Raw genomic sequence first — 4,910 nt, 5'->3', positions numbered from 1 at the left:
TAACGCTAGTGATATGTCTATTTTATATAGTATTTTACCCCCGTCCCTTGGTCATAATTAGTAGTGTTTTTGGCTCTTTAGAGCCACTTTTATTACTAATTGGTGTTTTCTAGTGTTTTCGTCGATTTGGTCGACTTTTGCAGGGAATTATACTTTTGGAGTATTTTCCCGGGATATTTTAGAGCAATCACGAGCATTGGAGAAGCACGACCAGTTTTTGTAGCCCAGGGCCGGTTAGAGTCATCGAACCGGTGATTAAGGGCTCGGTATAGGTGATACCGGGGCATTTGGACTGAGTATTCAAAGACCGGAAGAGGAAACCTAGATTGGCCCGAAGAATTGGAGCCAATCATAGTCCAAATAGTGGCCCAAGTGAGCCGCCCGGCCAAAGAGGCTGGCGCCCGGTGGTGCGCCCGGCCGGGCGGGAGAAGCTAAGGCTGGCGCCCGGTGACGCGCCCGGCCGGGCGCGAGATTGGTATTGAGGAAGAAAAAAGGCGCGCCCGATCGGGCGGTGCCTCGCCCGATCGGGCGCGTGTAATCATTAAGAGACGATTAACGTCGTTTTAGTTTGTTTTAGTTTAGGATTTGTACGGAGTATAAATACTTCTCCGTAATATGTTTTTAGGCTCTCTCTCTCTGCTCTTACTTTACTCTCTTAATTGTTTTCTTAGAGTTCTTTCTCTTAAACCCTTGTTCTTAATCTACTCTTAATTCAAGATTTATTTTGGTAACGATTTCTCTTCTCTTAATCTTAGTTGTTTATTTCATTCCTTTTCTCATGTCTTGTTTAATTACTTTGTTTAGTTTAATTTCTAATATGTCTGAGTAGTTTCATTCTAGGTTTTATGGGGATCCATAATTAATATGAAGGGATAATTTGTTATTATTGATTATAGGTATTGCATGATAATTTCTTATTGAATTGTTTTAATTCTTTGCAATTAGATTATGAATCGATTAGATGTAATTTGATTGTGATGTTTAGCAATATTGAATTGATGAATCGAGCAGATGTTAATTTAATATTAAAGGCTATTTTTAATAGGAACTTAGATCTAGTAAATTGCGAGAGCCTGTTAGATCTATGTTGATTAATAAATTGCGAGAGCCTGTTAATCTTGTTATTTATGCAATGTTAATTATTAATTATTATGTTTTTATCTCGGAATATTAATTATTGGTGAACCTGTGACCATAGACTTTCTTATTATTGTTTCTTTTCTCCCTAAACTTATTCTTCGTAGTATAGAATTTATTCCTAAAAATATTGGTTACTTAGATAATTTAGATTATAATAATTAATTAGGAGTAAAAAGACTTGTTTCCCTGTGGAGTTCGACCTTACTTCCCTATCTACTTTAGTTAGAGGACTTAGGTATTTACTTTTGATTAGGGGATACGACTTTACCCTGTCAAAATTTGGCGCCGTTGTCGGGGAAACGGTTTTATTTTTATTTCTGATTATTTTTGTAGTCTAGTTTATTTTCTTTTTGTCTCAGAGAACGTCAGAGAACGTTAGTTCTTTGAGGCAAATTTCACATTTGCTTCTAGTTTTTGTTTATGCCCAGGTGTTCCAGATCGGGGTACATCCCATTCAATCCCGAGATACAACGTTCCTTTCATAGACAGAAAAATCTCTACAAGCAAATCCTGGCGGATTTTGGTGATAATAATAATAATCACCGCGATCCTCCAACTGGTTCTAGCAATTCAGAGGTATCTTCAGACGCAGAATCAGAGATGGCGGTTCCAAAGAAGCTTATAGATTACTCACAACCCAAGCTTACAGATTTTCCACATCTCACCCCTACTCCGGCTCTTGATGGGGTTCAATTCGAAATTAAACCTCAATTTATAACGATGATAGAGAGGAAGCAATTCAGTGGAGCCAAGGGTGAAGACCCAAATCTTCACATTGCAGACTATTGTCAATATTGTAACACCATCAGGCAAGCCGGGGTCACTCAAGACCAAATCAAGGAGATTCTCTTTCCCTTCTCTTTAACTGGAAAAGCTAAACTGTGGTTTAATGGCTTAAATAGAACTGCACTTGGTATAACTGACTGGGAAACTCTTGTTTTGAATTTCTATAACAAGTATTATCCTGCAGAGAGAACAGCCGTACTACGGAGTGCGATTCAGAACTTTGCCCAAGAAGCCGATGAATCTCTATATGAGGCTTGGGAGAGGTTCAAGGACCTACAAAGAGAATGCCCCCACCATAATTTAGCACAATGGCAGTTAATCCAAGCCTTTTATAATGGCATTGGAAATTCTTCTAGAATAATTTTAGATTTTGCAGCTAGTAGGAGATTTATGAATCTTAACGTTGATGATGCAGGTCAGGCTATTGAAGATATGGCGATACATAATTCCCAATATGGGAATCCTAGAGGATTTGCTAACAAGGGGAAACATAGTGTTGACTCTGTATCCTTTTTGCAAGCTCAACTGACCTCTATATGCCAAAAATTAGATAATCTGAGCACTGCTAATGTAGCTAATGTTTTTGTGATTAATAATAATTCTAATGAGGCTTTCTGTGTGTAGGGAATAATTTCAAGCCTTTAAAATCCTACTAGCTTGAACCCCACTGTGATCATACACTAAAGTACGGTGGCGTCCTAAAGGGAAGAAGATAGAGCAAAAGAGTCGCCAACAAGTTTTTAAGGAACTTGTAAACCATCACGAGGTGAAGGTTACACCCCTTAACGATCCAAGAGATCGTCAACTCCATAAGGTCATGAACCAAATAAGGGTTCGGGGATGATGGTAAAAATCCAACCTAAAAGAGATTGAACCTGCCCTAATAATAGGCCTCTACTTTATTCTGCTCGTATTCATGTGCGCTTTCTGATTAACATACAATCAATAGGATTAACCCTAAACCTGTTTAATCTATGTTGGTTGAATATTAATGCACAAATAAACTATTATTGGCGATCACTTGAATTATAATCACAATTAACCTAACAAGATTATTAATTATCTTATTAAGCGTGGTTGCAGATACCAATTCCCTTTTAACATGCAATAAAAGGTGATCAAGCAATAAATATAAATAATATGCATATCAAGAAACATAATAAATAATCAATATCATAATAACAATAATATGAATCATAATAATCATGTTAAAGCATAGCAAGATCCTAGGCATGATACTAACAAGATTAATAACAAACCCTAGCATGTCACTAAGCAATAAAAATCAAATCTTTAGCCCTAACATGATACTAACATGAATTAATATTAGGAAGAAAATAGGAAGCATCATAACAATCATATTTAATATTAAAATTAACCTAGACATGATACTAGGAATATCATAATAACAATATAACCATGATATCTACATCATAAAATTAATAAATCAATTAAAGTACTTACTCGGATGCCTCGTATCTCTTTCTAATAACAAAATACACACATTAGTAACTTCAAGGAAAATAATAAACAAAGCAATTAAATTAAATAATTGAAAGAGAGATTTGGGACCAAACCCTCATAAATTAAAACCTTTCACGTCTAGGACGAAGGCAACTTCGAATATGGCTAGGTGTTTCTAAGTCTTGCGAATGCGGAATTTTGTATGTGAAAACAAAGTTTAGAAAAGAGAGAGAATAATCAAGAAAATCTTGATGAGAGTTGGTGATCGAAAACAGAGTTTTTGATACGATATTTATAGAGAAAATTAGCTAAAGAAGATAATTTAACAAAACAGAGTCTGATGATCGCAAAAACACCTTGGCGCCAGCCCTGGCTAGTTGGCGCCAGGACCAGTGGCTAGCGCCAGGCGCCAATGGCTAGCGCCTGGCGCCAATCCTGGTTCCAGGCGCCAAGGCCTGGGGTTGGACGCCAAACTGATTTTCCACGCGTTTTCGAAAATCTGATAAATTTCCTGTACTGGAAGATAAAATAATATAATTCCAATCGAAAATGCTATTTGATCTTGATTAAAACTCTGAAGAGTCCTAATTGAATTAGGAATGAAAAGAACCTTCTAGAATGTTCTAGAAGACTAAAACCATTCCTAATTACATTAGGAATGATAAATTATATTAGGCCCTCCCCTAGATCATTGGGCCGTACTTAAAGCTCAAAACAGGCCCAGTTTAGTAAATTGGCCATAACTTCCTCAATATTTCATCGGAATTGGGCTTATAATATATCGTTGGAAAGGTTTTTGCAAGCCCCATCCAACTACACCACTATTGGACCCATATCATGGACCAACCAAACTGGATTGGCTTTTTTCTTAAAATAAAGTTTTCAAAAACAGGGAGAAGAGAAAAGAAATAAAACTTTCCGCAACACTAGACCTTTCCACACTTCGTTTCATTCGATTATGATTTGACGTGAAAGGCACTCATCACTGGGTTTGGTTTTGGGGAGACACAAATGGGTGTCTACAGAAGCCCCCACTTTGACTGAGTTTGGAGAAACGCAAATTTCGAAAAACGAAAGCCAAAGTATCGATAGGGACGGAGAATGATTCAGGACGTTCTGCGATCCTAAATCAATCTTGTAACGCCGATACCTGCAAAACTAGCATTAGTTAAACAGATAAAAGAGTTATGAAACGCGTATCTTGCACCGTCGAGCACACGTCTCTGAAAGTAACCGATTGTTGCTGCTGCTGTTGTTTTGATGACCTCCTGCAAGCTAGAGAACGACATCCCGCTTGAAAACCGCTACGCCTTGTAACTGCTTCCAAATTAGAAGATTGCTTCGCCCGAAACTATCCTCCCCGCTATGACAATATTCCACGTCCAAGGGAATATCATCGAAAATTATTTCTCTTGAAATAATTCTCATCCGCATTATGATCATCTTCCATGCCTCAGGAACTATGATCGAAGACAACTTCGCCCGAAATTACCTTCAGTTGTTTGTGACAACTTTCCGCA

At 37.6% G+C, this 4,910-nt stretch overlaps 1 non-coding gene across 1 annotated transcript; it reads right to left on the bottom strand.

Moving 5' to 3' along the window:
* Positions 1-2,121: 2,121 nt before the first annotated feature.
* LOC145608108 (small nucleolar RNA R71) lies at positions 2,122-2,228 on the bottom strand. The gene has a single exon (XR_014105728.1). It is a non-coding gene; the product is annotated as a small nucleolar RNA R71 (small nucleolar RNA).
* Between the last annotated feature and the right edge of the window lie 2,682 nt (positions 2,229-4,910).

Source organism: Chenopodium album, chromosome 2 (assembly GCF_948465745.1).
Source record: "Chenopodium album chromosome 2, dcCheAlbu1.1, whole genome shotgun sequence".
In the NCBI taxonomy this organism is placed as follows: Eukaryota; Viridiplantae; Streptophyta; class Magnoliopsida; order Caryophyllales; family Amaranthaceae; genus Chenopodium; species Chenopodium album.
This window is presented reverse-complemented; position numbering and strand designations above follow the sequence as displayed.